Below are 18608 nucleotides of genomic sequence, written 5' to 3' on the forward strand. Positions count from 1 at the left end.
TCTCTTACAGCTACCTAGGTTAACAACAGAGTTTTTGTTTTAATCAAGAAGTTTGTATTATAGCTTAAATGTTTTAAAGAATGGCAAGAGTACCTCGCCCCCTTCTAAACTCCCTCACGAAACTCCCTGTTAGCAGCCCTGGTCGCTTGCTCACTGCTTTACAAAGCACTCCCCTATCACATATCTCCCCACCCCCAGCCCCTGCTGTGAGCCACTCAGGGTAGGAGGTTGGGAGCACCCCCAGGGCCCCAGCCCACACCCCCAGCTCTGACTCCAGCACCCCCTCCCACATACCCAGCCCTCACACCCCCAGCCCTTACTCCTTCACCCCTCTCAAAACACACCCCAGTTCCCTGCCCTCCCTGATTCCTGCAATGACCCATAACCTCTTCTCCCCCCACCCCCAGCCCCTCACCACCCCCAGCCCTGACTCCTGCACCCCCTCCCACATACCCAGTCCTCACACCCCATGCTCTGACCCCTGCACCCCCCACATCCTCACCCCGACCCTGAGCACCAAATATGCGAGCTTCTGCACACACACACAGCCATCTGCATCCCTCGCACCAAATGGGAGCTGACCCAGGTAAGCACTCCACACCCAAATGTCCTGTCCCAACCCTGAGCCCCCTCCTGCATCCTAAAACCTGGCAGACCCTGCACCCCAATCTCCAGCCAGCTCCTGCACCCTAACTCCCTCCCAGACCCTGCACCCCCAGCCCTGACTCCTGTACCCTGAACACCCTGCCCTCACTGACTCCTGCACCCTCTCTCACACCCCCAGCCCTTGCTCCTTCACCCCTTTCAAAAACACCCCAGTTCCCTGCCCTCCCTGATTCCTGCAACCACCCATAACCCCTTTCCCCCCCACCTCCCTGACCCTCACACATCCCCAACCCTGACTCCCGCACCCCTCCCAAACAGCCTCCTCCCCATCCTGACTCCTGCCCCCCCCCCAACATCCCCACCTGCATCGCTCGCATGAAACAGGAGCTGCTCCAGGTAAGCGCTCCACACCCCAACCACCTGCCCCAGCCCTGAGCCCCCTCCCACACCCTAACTCCTGGCCAGACCCTGAACTCCAACATTTTTTAATTTTTAATAAAGGGCTCTTATCCAAAACATTTTACAATAGTTAGCTAACAGTACAAACAATATTTGGAAAGATCATTAAGTGGTGCACTGAGACTCTCAGCGATTTTCAAGTGGTCTGTGGAAAACTCAGACTACAAAAACAATCAAGGTACCTCATTTTATCCTCATTTACTTCCTATTACTTATAGGAGCAGGAGGAAGAAAAAAAAAGAATAAAAAATAGGGGTGGAGGAAAATAAGAGAGAATGTTCTTTCTTGCCTGGGTCCCAAGGAGGGACCCCCTAAAAAGAAGCTGAGCACAGGGCCCCACTAACACTAAATTTGCCACTCAGCTTCCTTCTCTGGATACTTCCAGCCAGCATTCAAGGACACACGGAGTGTCTGTGTGATAAGTAACCCTGGACCAGCAGCTCTGACTCCAGCAGGCTGCTTGTTACACCCCAAGCATAATTGTGGTCTGAGTGGTCAGGGTTTGCGAGGTCAGGCTTCTGCTGATTATGCCACACCTAACCCTCAGTTTTACTTGAGCAAATGGAAGATATTTGACACTGTGCGATACGGCTCCTGTGCTCTGTTCCCAAAGTGTTCTGCAGCAGGGGAGGGTCTCTGGTAGCGGGGGTGTCACTGGCATATTGGGCTGATGCAGAAACAGGGCAGAGTAGAGGTGGCATTGGGTGGCTGGCGTGAACCATATCTCTTCTTTTCCCCTCCCAAGAACTGAGGGGACAGGAACCCTTACCCAGCGAGGTCACATTCTCATAGTTCTCTTGCATGACATCCCTGTAGATAGCTCTCTGAGTGGGGTCCAGCAGAGCCCACTCTTCCCTGGTGAAATACACAGCCACCTCCTCGAAGGTCACCGGCCCCTGAAAGAGTGAGAGTCCAACACTCAGTACCTGCTGCCCAACTCATAGCCCCCCTATACATGGGGACAGGAGCCAAACAGAAACTCTGGGTGGATTGCAGTCAGAGTCCCACCCCCAACCTGCTCAGAGCATCCAGGAAGATAACAAAGAGAGTGCCCCTCCTCTCTCCCAGCAGATCCATCACACACCTAATAACCACAGACTGATTCAGGAGATGGAGCCCCTAGCAGGGTCCAGGGAGAGCTCCCTGGTAGGAAGCCCAACAACCTCCCCATTCTGAAGAGCTGGATGTGAAGGGAGGGGAATCTCCCCTAAGCCTGACTGGTGGGTGCCCCCTTCATATCTCACAGTAGCCGCTGGTTAGTCAGGTCGGGCTCCAGCACTATGAGTTTGGTCAGTTTTCCCAGCCCCATGTAGCTGAGTTATCTTCTGCTCCACAAACTAGAGCATTTCCACCACCGAACCTCATGGGTCTGTTCCTAGAATCTAGGCCACTTATTAAATAACTCCCAGCAGGTTTAGCACACCCTGTCCTCCTCCCTTTCTCCACCCTGTGCATTTCCTGCAAACCAGACTGCAACCTCCAAACCAGACTGTGCAAACCTTCCTATCTCCCATGTAGTTGCTGTCCCTCTCCCTCCTGGAGGAACTCACCAGCAACCCCCTGATAATACCTACCTGAACTGGCTCCTCTGCAGCCATTTCTCTACCCTGTCCAATGAGAGGATGGGATGAACTGGAGCAAAACATAGACATTCTGCAGCCTGGCAGGGTGAGAAGGGCAGTTGTGAAGGTTTCAGAACAGGCTTTAATTAATTTCACAGCATGATTCCCCAAGGCCCTTTCTCTGCAGACAGACACCCTAGAGTCTGCCATGCTGAGAAAAGGCTTGATCTCTTTATACAGTGAAGACCTGGCTGCTCCTGCCAGGCTAAACCCACAGTGATATTTTTAACCTCCCTTTTCCCTCCCCCCATCCCATAACAGTCTCTGAACACAAGGCTAGAAAAAAGAAGAACCAAAGGAGTCACTTTCGACGATTCCCTTGACACTAACGCCATGGCAGCCACACCCCAGCAGAGGGGATTTTCCTCTGTCTGATTGTCATCTTTTCCACAGGAAAGTGACTATCCAGGGTGCAGCAATACATCTTTCTGGGCAGATAAGAGATCTGGAAATCTCTCTCAAAACTCATCTCTTCACGGCCCCTTTCAGTCTCTCTTTCTCCTTCTATCTCCTTTTCCCTGTCCCCTCTCCCTGCCCGTCTGGTAGGAAAGTCCCATTCCTGGATAGTTTGCTCCCCATGGCTGGATTTGCTCCTGCAATTGCTAATTGGACGAGAAATGAGGGGGGTCTGTTTGTGTAGAGTCATTTTAAGGCCAGACCCCCAGCATTTTCCCTTTGTTTCTTTCAGTTACTTGGAATGTCTGGATGAGAATTTAGTATTAACAGGGCCTGGGCTGCCCTAGGGGGGCTAGTACCAGCTGGAGAAAGTCATCCCCTGAGCTAGGCAGAGAAGCAGCTTTAATTAAGGTCACTTCCCAGCACAGAACCCCCGCTGGGGGAGCAGCAGCTGCCAAGCCTGGTCTTTCAGATCACAATGGAGGCTGCAGTGTCTGACCCAGGAAGCTGAACCCCAGAATCCTGAGCAGAGAGGGACAGAGCGTTTGAGCAGCTTCCCTCCTTTAGCTCTCTGGGGAGAGCAGCTAATGAGAGCCCCTCCTCACAGGGAGAATTGCTGATCTCATTCGCCCCACTGTCCATCTGAAGTCACTCCTTGTCATTCCATACAGTGACTCTGGATTAACAATGGTCTCAATGAAACCAGATTTCAGAAAGAATGAGTCCAGAACGTTGTGGAAGAGACCATTGTGTGGCAGTGCTGACCCCCTTCCCACCTCCCTCACCCCCCAGATAGAAAACAAGGACTGGGGGCACAAATTTTCCAAACAGAATCGAAAGTTCCTGAAGTTTTCAAAAGAGGAGAAAAGCAAAATCTGTGATTTCACACGAACAGTGTCTAATAAATGGATAGAAAGTTATCACAGTGACAGGTCATGTGATTGGGGAATGCCAGGCAGTGCTTGGAGACAGGACTCTGGCACAAGCTGATCAGAGAGAAGGATCATAGTAAGAAGTTCCCAGAGCCCACAGCCAGGATCCCACCAAATATTCCCTGGGATGCAGCCCCCAGAGTCCCTGGCCAGGGACCGCAGATACTCCTCAAAGCCCCACCGGCCAGGGAATCACCACCAGACCATGACTATCAGGTTGGGAATCCCAAAGGGTTCCCCCCACCAAGAGCCCCCAGTAGCCAGGGACTCCTTCACTGCCTGCCTCTTCCCCCCCACCAGCAGGATCTGCCATGCCGTTTGTCTGGGACCCCCTCCTCCACCCAGCGGGACCCCCTGATGCTTTACAGTGGGACCCCTCACTCTGCTTGCCTGGCATCCCCTGACCTAGTGCCAGGGATCCCTCCCCCAGCTCTGTGCACTGGGCATTGCAACGATCCCAGAAGCCAGCTGGGGAAGCCCAGAGAGAGCCCCTGGCACAGCATCAGGCTCCCTCTAACCCCCTGTCCCGCCTCCTCAAGAGACACCCACCCCTGCTGTTCTGCAGCCAACAGGATCCCAGCAATATCCACCTTCAGGACCCATAGCCTTAGGGCTGCACACATCAGAACCAACCCCCCAAAACCCCAAACCTCCAGAACCCACCAACCTGACTAGGGTACCTCCTTGTCCAGCCACCCAAACACTTCCCCCTACCACAATGCCCCTTCATATCCAGCTGCAATCTCCTCACACAGACACCCCTTCCCCCAGAGCAACAGGGTTACCTCACAGTGTCAGATATGTGGATAGAAAGTGACCACTGCCCCCTGCTGGCCAGTCATACAGGCAGAGGGAGCCCTGGGGGATGCTTCTTTAACAGGAGAATGGAAGGCCTGGAGGGCAAGAAAGGTAAGAAACTTCCATGCCCTGTCACTAGCAAATAATGGCCACCATGGAGCCACCCCAAGGTGGCTACATCTTAGCACTGCAGAAAGCAACCCCTCATGGAGAGCATTTGTCATGGGGTTTGAGAAACTTCTGGACCCACACTGCACTCAGAGAGACCTCCTCATCCCGTGTCAGCTAGAGAAAAGAAAAGGATTCAGCCAACTCTCCTGTTATCAGCTGGGAACCACTGATCCCCAAACAGGGGGAGGCCTCTGCCTTCGATACGTATTAAATACGTGGCTGGTCTCTTTCATCGGCAAACATTTTAGCAGAGATAAAGGAGGAAAAAATGATTCTCAAAAGGAGAGGGGAAAGATGATCACTGGGCAATTTAACTCCCTGCAACAACCAGGATGGAGAACGACTCAGGGCAACAGGTTCCCTCCAATGAAGGAGAACTTGCTGGTATTTAGAGACATGGAGAACAGCCCCAAACCTGAGAGGATTTTTAATTGACATTTGATGATGACATAGAAAGAGGCAAAACCTGAGATTTGAGATCAGTGTTCAGCAATGAAAGAGAAAGGGTGGAAATCGGAGGGATTTTGGATCCATTTTTGTAAATTAGTGAGTGGAAAGTGGAACATCAGAGGGATTTTATATCAGTTGTTGATATGAGGTAAAATCTGAGTATTTCACATCCATATTTGATAAATGAATAAAGAGGAAGTGGGGAACATTTGGACACATTTTGTATCCATATTCAAGAATCTGAGAAAAGGTGTAAATCTGAGATTTTTTTTTTAGGATTTTATAATTAGAGGAAAGGAAAAAAACTCAGGGCATATTCACTTAGAAATAGACAAGTAGAGAGAAAGTGGGGCAAATGTTTAGGGTATTTTATATGACTCTGCGATTTGCAGAGAATACATGGCACAAGCTAAGCAATTGATAACATGAGAGAAAAACATGAAGATCTGAGGGGGGATTATATTGCTGTTAAATAACTAGAGGGAAAAGGGAGACTGTTGGACTGGATTTTATATTACTGTCCAATACATATACAGAAAGTGCTGGGTCCCCCACTCTGCCACCATTCACATGGGCAGCAGGGAGCCCTTTGAGGAGCTGCTTTAAGAGGGCAACGGAGGGGAGCTGGAGCTAGAAGGTCCCTGGATGAGGGAAGGGGGCAGCAGTGGGGAATGGGCAGGTGACTGGAAACTGGTGGCTGCGGGCAACTGTGTTGGTAGTTAGGGGGTAGCAGGTGGGATTGGGAAACTGGGGTCCGGGCAGTCCCCATGGGGGACACGTGCCCCTCCCGTCCCTGCCCTGGCAGAGAACGGGCATCTCCTCCCTTCCCCACTCCAGGGGCAGCCATGTTCTGGGGAATGACCCAGGGCAACAATTTCCCACTCAAACAAGGACAAATCCCTGCAGGTAAAATGGGTGGGAAAATGCCCCTCATTAGAGAAGATTTTAAATTGACATTTGAGAATTATGGAGAGACAGGGGGAAATCAGGAGAGACGAGAGAGCGGATCATTTGGGAGGGGGGGAATCTCCCCGGATTTTATAGCCCCGTGTGAGAGACTGAGCGAGAAAAGGGGCAGAACTAGAGAGAATTTGTATCAGGGGGTGAGAGGCAAGTGGCACAAACAGGGACAGGATCCAATTAACTCCCCTCCCCCGCCCGGGGATTTCCTGGCTGCCCAGAGATAGTTCAAACCCCCCCCCCCCGCCCTCGCGTCCCACTGACCTTCCCGCCCGACACCCGCCTCCCCCGACAGGGACCCCCCGGGCCGAGCCGGGCCCCGGGCTCCGACCCCCATCCCAGCGGGGCCGGGGCGGATCCTGCTGCAGCTCCCCTGGGGCCGAGGCAGCTCCGAGGTCCCCGGGGCAGAGAGTCACTTTCCCGCCCGGCCCCAGCGCGGGGTCTCTCACTCACCGGGTCACACGGAGGCAGCAGCCGCTTTGTTCTCCCGCCCCCAGCGGGACTCGCACGGAGCATGCGCAATTTCACCTGCTGAAACCGTCCCTTACCTGAGCTACGGAGAGGGCGGAAGCGCCCCGGGGCACGCTGGGAGATGTAGTTTCTGACGCTCCCCAGAGCGGAAGTGACGTCAGACGGCACCGGAGAAGTGTTTGTGCCGTTGGAGCTCGGGGCATGCGCAGATCACGGTGGGCGAGACTTTCATTAACCCCACCGTGCTCAGGCCGCCCCGCTGCGGAGCTGCAGCCTCCAGGTACCGGAGCGAGCCCCGGGGGCGGGGCCGGGGCCGGGCGGTGACTCTGCCCCAGTGTCCGGGGGGGGAGACCCGGCATCTCGCAGCGCCGGGATCTGCTCCCTGGGTGGAGGGGCAGCTCTGCCCTGGGGCCCCACGGAGGGTCCCGGGGGGAGGGGACCGGCCCCATGGGGGTCCCCGCGTGGGGCCAGGCGGGGGCTGCCGGGATGGGGGGCGGGTGGAAAATGTCTGTGCAGCCCGGACATGGCCGGGGGAGGAGAAGAGCCGGTGACCCCTGAGGAGCGGGGAGAGAAAGGGGGGGGGGTCTGGGATCCACTTGGATTTATCGCTGCCCCCTCCCGTGGGGACCCGCCACCCCCCCGTCCTGCCCCCTTTCTCTCTAGAGAGCAACGAGCAACACCCAGGGTGACCCCCCCCTTCCCTCAAATCCCTGAGAAGTTCCCTGTTCTCCTCCCCCCGACTGTGCCCCGTTTTCTCTCCACTTCGCCAATGTCCAGTTCAAATCTCAGGTTTGGGGTGTATCCCCCCATTTTCACCTGCAGTGATTTGTCCTTGTTTAAGTGGGAAACGGTTCCCCTGAGTGATTCCTGAACTGGGCAGAGGGTTAATGGGCAGAGGCTGGGAGAGCCCTGACACAAGGATAAGCCTGGGGTGGGGGGCCACTCTCTGCTGGCAACAGGGCCTGGGAAGGGCCAGGAAGGGGACAGAGGAGCAAGCATCCCCCATGAAGATGGCCCAGCCCCAGGTTTCTCAGTCCCAGCTACTTTCCCCTCCCCCACCCTGTCCAACCCAGAGCCCCCACCCCTTTCCTGCTAGTCACATTCCCAGACCCCACTGCCAGCCCCTCCCCACAGCCAGCGACCTTCTGACTCCAGCCCCACTCCTTTCTCTGCAAAAAGACATCACCCAGGGCTCCCTCCTGGCCGTGTGAGTCAAGAAAAATCCATCCCATTCTGTCGTTGAGTGAATATCCCTGTATAATCCCCTCAAATTTCCCATCTTTTATCTTGAATGGTGATATAAAATCTCCCCACATGTTGATGCTTATCCCTTACATTAGCAAATATTTAGTTTGTGCCCCATTTTCTCCTCAGTTCTGAAATACTGATATCAAAATCTCAAAAATTTTCCCACTTTTCTCTCCAGGTGACTGACTGAGATCAGGGCTCTTATCGTACTGAGCATGGCCCTGTTCTGCCAGGCACTGAAGAGACCCCAGGTGAGATCAGACCCCACTATTGTGCCAGGTAAAATTGAGACCTGGACCAAGATCACGGCCCCCCTCTTGTGCCAGGCAGCACATGACTGTGACCCAAACTGCTGCGTCCATTGTGCTGGGCACTTCAGAGACCTCGACTGAGATCTGTGTTCCCGTTGAGTCTGGCATTGCACTGACCCTAACGAAGATCACATCGCACCACTGTACTGGGCACTGCACACACCCTGACAGAGATCCTGGCCCCACATTTTGCCAGATGCTGCAGGGGCCCTAAACAAAATCAGGGATCCTGTAATGCCAGGAGTTGTAGAGACCCCAACTGAGCTCAGGCCCCCTGTAGGTCAGGGCTCTGCACAGACACTGACCATGATCAGGGTCCCCATTGTGACAGGTGCTGAACAGACACTAAGGGTGTCTCTACACTGCCATTAAAAAACCCCAGCTGGCTCATGCCAGCTGACTCAGGCTCACAGGGCTCAGGCCAAGGGACTGTTTAATTGCAGTGTAGATGTCTGGATTCGGGCTGGAGCCAGGCTGTAGGACCCTGCGAAGTGAGAGGATGCCAGACCTTGGGCTGCAGCCCAAGCTGGAACATCTACAGCATAATTAAACAGCCTTGCAGCTTGAGCCATGTGAGCCCAAGTCAGCGGGCACGAGCCAGCTGCCCGTGTCTGACTGCAGTGTAGACATGCCCACGGTGACAGAGAGTCCTTGCCACAAAAGGTTCAAAGGCTAAATAGGCAGATGGTGGGAGGCAACTCCATTTTACAGATGGGGAAACTGAAACTCAAAGACCTGAAGTAATTTGCTCAAGTCTGCATGGAGAATTTGAGGCAAACTGGGAACTGAACCCAGATTGTTTGAATTGTTGCCTTTCCCCTTAACCACAAGCCCAGTGTGTGTGTGTACAATACTGTTTTAGTCTCTGTTTGCATTTCATTGGCTTCTAAGGGAGGTTGTGGAATTGCCTTCACTGGGGATCTTTAAGATCAGGTTAGAAATACACCAGTCTGGGAATGTCTAGGGATACTTGGTCCTGACTCATCACAGGAGCCTGAGTAGATGTTAATCACTGGCTCTCATACTGGGGCTATTTAGATTTCAGGAAACAATTTATCAGAATTACTGACTCTGGGAGGTGGGAGAGAGGAGAGACTGAGAGGTCGTTTGCTCTTAGGGCCATGTTCAACTCTGTTAGCCTCCATGTTACCTCATCCTCCACCCTCCTCCATGTGTCTCTGCTTATGTGTCAGTGTGTCACCTTCAGATCATAATGCCACTGGCCTCAGCAGAGCTCCCAGACAGGAGCTACATCACAAGGGAGTTATGGTACTGAGAGTGAAATACATAACAGGGAGGGTGTAATTATCCTGAAGTGAAACATTACAGTCTAGTATCAGAGGGGTAGTTGTGTCAGTCTGGATCTATAAAAGCAGCAAAGAGTCCTGTGGCACCTTATAGACTAACAGACGTATTGGAGCATGAGCTTTCGTGGGTGAATACCCACTTTGTCAGATGCATGACAGTCTAGGAAGTGAAAGAATTCATGCATTTCATTACTTAAAATTATGCTTGAAAGGATTGGATTTTTATGAATAAATTACAGTAAATGTTGATTTTACTGTACACACAGATGAAAAAATATTTATATAGGTAGTATACAGAAATGCTTCTGGAGAAAGTCAAGTTTGATTTAAGGATATTTACACTGTATATTTTGCGTGTGACATTGACAATTTCTCTTTGAACAGTTATATTATTTGGCTTTTGGAAACCCAATAGGTACTGTTGTTAAATAATTGTTGTCTGACGACCCCCATAACTTCCCACAGCTCTGAACATTGAAATTGTAAACATTGAAAAAAGGGCTTAAAAATAAATATCGCTATCTATTGAAATTAAAAGAAAAATAGACAAAATGAATTTTGTCAAACCCACTTAACAGCAATTGCAATATGCTAGGGGATGGAAATTCACAACTAAAGCACCCAACCTTAATTCTGCCCTGTAGTGACACCAGGCAATTGCTGTAGGGCTATGAATTAGGCATTTTAGTGTATAAAGTTCCAGATTACAAATCGGCATGATCTAAAGACACACGAGATCTTTATCTCACAGGATATCACCTTCACTGAGTTGTTTCTCTTATTGGTAATTCCCAGAAGTGAACAGAATAATATCAGTTATGAAGTGGCCATTTCAGATTTTTGGGGAATGTCTGTTCTTTTGCACTAGGGGCCAGGTCCTTGGAGAGACGGAACCTTAGTTTCATTTTAACTTGTGCATGCTCAGCAGCTGGAATTTGGTTCAAAGTATTTACATGTTTCCCTGGCCTGTTCTTAAAAGTGCTGCTTTAGAAAGTAGGGAAGGGCAGGAACTGACTGCAGGCTCAATAGCTGAGTCCCATAGATATTTATAGCTCATCGGAAGGAGGACGAGGATTGGTGGGTGTCTGGGGATTTAATAATAAACACACAAATATCATTGATCTTAGTGAATTTTCATCTTCTAATTCCCATAACCCACTAATTATCTCTGACTGCCCCCGGGAGTCTGGGGAGGGAATACTAGTAAACTCCTGTGGCCAGTGTGGAACAAGGATCTTTCAGTGGGTGGCTCAAAGTCATCCAGAGTGAAATTCACTTCACTGAATAAATCCCTAGTTGCTGAGCTCTGCAGAGGGGTGGGGAGTGAATTCCATTCCCCATTTTGAGCATGGACCCCCCACAATCCTCATCCCGATCTCAGACACTACCCCAACCTTCCCACTTGATGCTTCCAGAGCCATCTGCCATGGGACCTGGAGGGGACAGAGGCCCAGCTCCAGAACTGCTACCCGTGCCAACAGCCCCCATGCTCTGCTGGAGTTGCCCTATATCTTCCTTACGACTAACCCAGGCTGAGCATTTTAGGGGATCTCTTCCTTTTGCCTAGAAACTTTGCCCCCTAGAGTCCAAGCAGCATACAGATAATCAGTTCCTTCTTGTACAAGGGTTTGCCGGGGCTCTACCCTCTCCGGGGCAGCGGGGAGCCACACCGGCTCACTACCCACAGTTGATCCCGGGGAATTAGTCCAGCCATGGGGTCTCCCTTGGTAGCCCTTGCTGTAGCCAGCAGAAACCTGGTCAGCCCGGCCCTGGCTCAGGGCGGGGCAACAATGCTAAGTCTGAGTTCTGGCCCTAAGTCAGGGCTGAGCAATAAGTACAACAATATTAAGCCCAGGCCCTAGGTCAGGGCGGGGCAACAAATGCTGAGTCAGGAGCTCAGGCCCTCAGTCAGGGCTGAGCAGTAACAGTAGGTCCCAGCCTCCTCAGGCCAGGGAGAGGGGGAGTCTGCCACCCAAGAGTTGGGTGGCAGGGGGGACGCAGGCCCTCCCACTCCACTGCATCCCAGCCCAGGGCCCTAGCAGCAGCAGAAGACCCGCTGCATAGTCAGTGGGGATCCTGGCTGCAACACATCGACATCGGCTCTGGTAGTGCTGCAGCCAGACTGGGGTCGGCTGCCCCCGGGCTACTTCCACACTCCCCCTCAGGCCCTATCTGGGTCTTGGTGTTGGCCTCTGGGGGAATCCAGGAGCCTGGGTTCTTCAGGGCAGGGAATGATCGGCAGGCCCGGCAACTCTTCCGGATAGCGGGCGCCTTGGGCGGCGGGGCTTTCCCAGTCACAGGCTCCACTAGGGATGTCTATTCTCTCCGGCGGTTGGGCTCCTACTGAGCTCTGAAGGCGAGCCTTTATAGTTCTGGGTCGCTGCCTGACCCTCTGAGGGGCGGGCTCAGCGCTCCCTAGCTCCGCCCACTCCGGCCTCCGGATGGGCTCTTCCCCCTCTGGGGTGGCAGGGAGCCACACCGCCTCGCTACATTTCTGTATGGGTTTTTTTAATCCCCTTCGTGCCATGTGCTCTGAACTGCAAACTCAGCTAATGGGAAGTCAAGAGCACAACAACAGTCTTGTGTCTTCTTTAACATCCCGTAATAGTCCATCTGGTGTTGATGAACCTTTCCTGCCAGGCAGGATGTAATGGATTGTGTTGCCAATCAGCACTTCACATAGGTAAAGTCTCTCTCCTCTGGTGATTTACAGAGCCACAGAGACTCACAATACAACTAGTCAGATATTATCCCAGGCAGCAACTCACGAGTATTCAATGAAGTCTAAACACATTCTTATAATCCTAATACCTGTTTTAACTATACTAGCACAGGTGAGCCAGACTGATTCCAGCTATGTGTTTGTCCATGTTCAATTAAGACATGGGGGCTTTTGCAAGAGCTAACGCCTCATCTGCCAGTGTCACAGGCAGAATGGGCAGGGATGGTGTCTCTAGCCTCTGTTTGCCAGAAGCTGGGAATGAGTGACGGGATGGATCAGTTGATGATCACCTGTTCTGTTCTTTCCGTCTGAAGCACCTGGCATTGGCCACTGAGCTAGATGGACCATTGTTCTGAGGCAGTGGGCAGCTCTTATGTTCACAGTCTCTATGAGGAGTATCTACTCATTTGGACTTGCTGGGGAGCCACAGAAAGAAACAAGGTGTGCTGAGGCAAGGAGGCCCAGTTTCAGAGCCCCCGGGGGCATGCCTGTCAAAAGCTAAAACTAGGCCCAGCCCTTGAAAGGGGCACTCCCAGGAGAGACTGTATAAAGGCTGGAGCATCAAACAACTTTGTAAACCTGAGAGAGCTGCCTTGGAGACAATGACAGGGAGAATCCCCCAAAGTGACTCCTTTGATTCTGCTCTTCTCTGGCCTTTGATTGATAGAATCATAGAACCGGAAGGGACCTTGAGAGATCATCTAGTCCAGTCCCCTGCACTCAAGGGAGGACTAAGTATTATTGTAGCCAATCCCTGACAGGTGTTTGTCCAGCCTGCTCTTAAAAATCCCCAATGATGGAGATTCCAGAACTTCCCTAGGCAATTTATTCCAGTACTTAACCACTCTGACAGGATTTTTTTTTCCCTAATCTCCATCTTAAACCACCCTTGCTGCAAGTTAAGCCCATTGCTTCTTATCCTATCCTCAGAGGTTAAGAAGAACAATTTTTCTCACATATCTTTGTAACAACCTTTTATGTACTTGAAAACTCTGATCATGTCCCTTCTCAGTCTTCTCTTCTCCAGACTAAACACACACAATTTTTTCAATCTTCCCTCATAGGTCATGTTTTCTAGATCTTTAATCTTTTTTTTTTTTTTTTTTTTTTTTGCTCTTCTCTGGACTTTCTCCAATTTGTTCACATCTTTTCTGAAATGTGGCATCCGCAACTGGACACAGTACTCCAGTTGTGGCCTAATTAGTGTGAAGTAGAGCAGAAGAATGACTTCTCGTGTCTTGCTTACAGTACTCCTGCTAATATATCCAAGAATGATGTTTTCTTTTTTTTGCAACAGCGTTACACTGTTGACTCATATTTCACTTGTGATCCACTATGACCCCCAGATCCCTTTCCACAGCACTCCTTCCTAGGCTGTCATTTCCCGTTTTGTATGTGTGCACTTGATTGTTTCTTCCTAAGCGGTGTACTTTGCATTTGTCCTTATTGAATTTCATCTTATTTACTTCAGACCATTTCTCCAGTTTGTCCAGACCATTTTTAATTTTAATCCTATCCTCCAAAGCACTTGCAACCCCTCCCAGCTTGGTATCATCCGCAAACTTTATAAGTATAACAGAGAGACTCTGTTACTGGGAGGGTTTTACCGCGTGTCAGAGGGTTACATCCTGGTGGGAGAATGCTAGGCCTGTACTAGAATAATGTCATTCTGTGCTTCACAGTGTGGCAGAACCTAGAATATCCATTAGCAGGGGAAAATCCTGGGGGGAATTGGCTTGTGGAATGGACGAAAACCCCATCTGAATTCTCTCACATTGCCCTTCTCGCCCTGAATAACGTCCACGTCCGCTCCAGATCATCCCCTCCTCCCATTGGGAAGGAAACAGCTGCGATGGAGCTGGCTCAGGTAAGAGATTTTCACGGAGTTGGTGGTGGGCTCTGCTTGGAGGGAGAGGAGCAGTAAAGGCATGGGAAGGTGGTAGCTGCTACAGGTGGTGGGAGGCAGGAAATAACAGGATGTGAAAAACCCGCTGAGACTTGTGTAATCTAGAGTGTGATGGGTTGTCACCCCCAGGGTGCAGACTGGGGGGCTTCTAGAAACCACTGTGCCCGCTAACCCTCAAGCTGGGCTGGCCGTTCTCACACTGCTTTGCTGGAGATTCAGCCAGCCTCTCCAGGGCCTGTTATCACCCAACATGACAGCAGGTGGCGCCATGCACCCAACTAAGCTACCAGAGTGCTTTACCTAAGGCACTCAAGGACAGATAGAAGACAACAGCCAATTTCCCAGCTCCCCAACCTTGCATACTTGCTGTAGTAGTATAAATTCAGAATTATTATAGTGCACAGGGATCTCTATAATGTAAGCTCATTAATATAATTTGCCTTCCCCTTGATATGGTAAAGATACGCACAGCAAGCTTGTGCTAACCAATCTCAGATTTTCCCCAGACACTTCACTCAAAATACTTAACACTGGTTAAGATAAAGCATAAAATGAGTTTATTAACTGCAGAAAGATAGATTTTAAGTGATTTTTGTTAGAAGAATAAAGGAGCAGGTTGACCGGGAGGCAGATATGAATACAGGCTTCTCTATTGCAATACTTGTTCCCCTCGACCCAATTGTCGAGTAAGCACTGGATTAGTTACATCACACTCCTTTTATCTAAGTTAGTATGTACACGTGCTCTGCAGAGGGGTGGGGAGGTGAATTCCATTCATCCATTACAACACCCCCAAAACCCCTATTAAGTAATAGAAACACCCATACTGTTAGTATACCCACCCCTATCTATTATTCACGGGATTACGCATGTCATACAGACATTTTTACCTTGAAAATACAGTTCTTTGTATTAATGTGTTGCTACAAATTTCCTTAATCAGCAGGAGGGAGGAGGGGGCCACAAGTCAGGGCTTGTTTATGTAGCTGGGAAAGGAAGGGAGGGGGAGATAACATTCCTTTTACTTTCTTTTACACAAAGGACATTCATTCCAACAACTACGTTTCTCATGCAGCTGCATCGTTATCACTTCTTACAAGCAACAGGGAAAGGAAAAATATAGCAACTTATTTATTAAGCAAAGAATTACTGACTGCTTATGCCTTTGTCCCTTAATCCCATGTCTGCACATTAGCAGTTCCCAGCTCTTTTACTTAACCCTAACATATCCCAACAATTCTAAGTGATAGCAAACAGATCAAAGCAGATTACTTAGCAAATAACCAAAAACTCAAACTAAGCCTAACCTACTAGATGGATAGAATTTGAATTAGCAATTTCTCACCCTGACTGATGCTACAAGCAGTCCACCAAGTTTCCACACACAAGCTAGAAATCCCTTTACCCTGGGACCAGCACTTCTCCCACTTCAGTCTTTGTTCCTCAGGTGTTTCCAGGAGTTCTCTTGTGTAGGCAATGAGGCCAAGAGATGATGTCACACCCCACCTTATGTAGCTTTTCCACATGGCAGGAATGCTTTGTTGCAAACTCAGTTCCCAGTTCAATGTGTGGAGAAATACAGGAACCAAAATGGAGTTCAGTGTCATGTGGTCTGGTCACATGCCCTAGCATGCCCTGCTGAGTCATAGTAGCCATGATTCATAGGCTGGCTGAAACATTCACAGGAAGGCTAAGCTCTTCCGCAGTCCATTGTCTTTGTTGATGAGCCATCAGCACTGTCTGGCTTCTTCATTGTTGTACCTGAAAGGCTAGTTGTGGGTGTTACCCAGAGTAAGCACATTTGAAAGACAGATACAGAATCAATATCCATAACTTCAGATATAAACATGATCTACGCCCACAAATAGGATAATCCTATTCAGCAAATCATAACTTTTCCAATGACACTGCACATGATGTATCTTGCACATAATGCATCATAATTATGACCTAATTTGATTATGATCATACCACTATGCTGAATATGGGGGGGGGGGGGTAGTGTCAGATAGGGCCTAATTTCAAGGCACAGGAGTTGGGAATGGAACTTCCCCTCTTTGTGGAACAGGAAATAGCCCTCCAACAAGGGCTGGGAAAACTTCCCAGACATCCAGTGCTGGAGCCTGAATCTACTGACACTTCATTTGTTACGACCAACCCCAATCTTCGTGGCAACTGCAAACTTTATCAGTGATGATTTTATATTCTCTTTTAGGTCATTGATAAGAATGTTAAATAGCACAGGGCCAAGATCCAATCCTTAATGGAACCCGCTAGAAATAAATCCATTCGACCATGGTTCCCCATTTACAATCCCAGTTTTTAATCTATTTAATGTATGCTGTGTTTATTTTGTATCTTTCTAGATTTTTAGTTAAAATATTGTGCTAAACCAAGTCATATGCCTTACAGAAGTCTTGGTATATTACATCAATACTGTTAGCTGCAACCAAACTTTTGATCTCATCTAATAAGGATATCCAGTTAGTTTGATAGGATCTATTTTCTCTAAACCTTTGTTCATGGGTACTAGTTATATTACCCTCCTTTAATTCTTTATTAATAAAATCCAGTATCGGCTGCTCCATTCTCTTGCCCACTATCGATGTCAGACTGACACTCTTGTAATTAGCTGGGTCATCTCTTTTACACTTTTAAAATATTGGGACTGCATTAGCTTTATTCCAGTCTTTTGGAATTTCCCCAGTGTTCGAAGTTCTAATTAAAATCAACATTAACAGTCCACCATGCTCCTCCACCAGGCCTTTTAAAACTCTTGGATACAAGTTATCTGGACTTGCTGATTTAAACATGTCTAACTTTAATAGCTGCTGTTTAATGTCCTTGTGAGTTCTTGTCAGAATGGAAAGAGTGTCATCGTCAACATCTTATGATATGAGTACAACATCTGTTTTTCTCCAAATGCAGGACAGAAATATTTATTGAACACTTTTTTACCTCTTCTGCATTATTTTTTATAATTCTGCCATTTCCGTCTAGTAATTTACCACTACCATTGTTAGGATTAATTTTGTACTTAATATACTTTTAAAAACTTTCTTCTTATTGTCATTGATTGGTCATTCTGACCTTCTCACTTGTATTCTTTACTATTGATGTCCCCTTTCTTCCATATATTTGGAGTGTGTTGGTATTCCTACCATGGATCCACCAGCAGGGTCCAGAGACAGCCCCATCTCCTATATCAAGCTCTGGCTAGTAGCTATGTGATAAATGTGATGACCCTCCCTCCGTCTGTCACCTGGGAGACACAAAGGTTCTCTCTTTCTACCCTCTGATGCCTCCTGGCTGCACTAAGCAAGGTGCGGGTGGGACTCTGTTAACATGTGTCTCACGGAGCTTCCATTTACCTGGTGCTGCTGTTCTGTGAATTGTGGGGTTGTGAGTGGGGCAGCAGGTACTGAGTGGACTCTTGCTCTTTCAGGGGCCGGTGACCTTCGAGGAGGTGGCTGTGTATTTCACCAGGGAAGAGTGGGCTCTGCTGCACCCCACTTAGAGAGCCCTCTACAGAGATGTCATGCAGGAGAACTATGAGACGGTAGTTTTTCTGGGTAAGGAGTCCTGTCCCCTGGGTTATTAGAAGCTGTGGAGTGTCTAAAGAACCTGAGTAATAATAACTTTATACCTTTTATTCATCATACAAGTTTTGACAAGTTTCCTTGCCCCCCCTTTTTTTCCTTATCTCCCACCCACTACAATAATTTTTGGACATGTGCTTTTTTGGTGCCGTCAGTCATTTTAAAATTGCATTGAATGTATCCTTATTGGATACATTAATAACTGCATTAATAACTAGAGCAGTGGTCCCCAACCTTTTTCTCTGGCGGGTGCCAGAGGAAGGACCACTGCGGCGGTGGAGCACCCGCCAAAATGCCACCCAATTTCAGCGGCATTTCGGCAGCGACGCCTCTCGATGACGCTGCTTGCCATCGACAAGTGACGTCATTGAGAGGCGTCGCCGCTGAAATTCAGGAGCAACACCTCTTGATGATGTCATGTGTTGACGGCAGCGGTGTCATCAAGAGGCGTCACCGCCGAAATTCGGGGGCGACGCCTCTCGATGACATCACTTGCCAGCAAGGTCGTCATCGAGAGGCGTCCCCGCTGAAATGCCGCTGAAATTCGGCGGCATTTCAGCGGGTGCTCTCCCGGGGGCCAGGACACGGGCGCATTAAAATGCCCCCGCGGGCGCCACATTGGGGACCCCTGAACTAGAGCTTTCATGCCG

At 49.7% G+C, this 18608-nt stretch overlaps 1 protein-coding gene and 2 long non-coding RNA genes across 3 annotated transcripts in view; 1 reads left to right on the forward strand and 2 right to left on the reverse strand.

Moving 5' to 3' along the window:
• LOC120370544 (zinc finger protein 420-like) overlaps window positions 1-18608 on the reverse strand; it is a 339196-nt gene that overhangs the window by 13579 nt on the left and 307009 nt on the right. The gene's annotated exons all lie outside the window — the stretch shown is intronic.
• On the reverse strand, window positions 1924-6946 carry LOC120403201. The gene is made up of 3 exons (XR_005597482.1): window positions 6848-6946; window positions 2640-2725; window positions 1924-1961 (listed from the first exon to the last, which is right to left on the reverse strand). It is a non-coding gene; the product is annotated as an uncharacterized LOC120403201 (long non-coding RNA).
• On the forward strand, window positions 7030-17857 carry LOC120403195. Its single transcript, XR_005597481.1, has 4 exons — window positions 7030-7145; window positions 8292-8364; window positions 14136-14320; window positions 17805-17857. It is a non-coding gene; the product is annotated as an uncharacterized LOC120403195 (long non-coding RNA).

Source organism: Mauremys reevesii, linkage group 1 (genome assembly GCF_016161935.1).
Source record: "Mauremys reevesii isolate NIE-2019 linkage group 1, ASM1616193v1, whole genome shotgun sequence".
NCBI lineage: Eukaryota > Metazoa > Chordata > Testudines > Geoemydidae > Mauremys > Mauremys reevesii.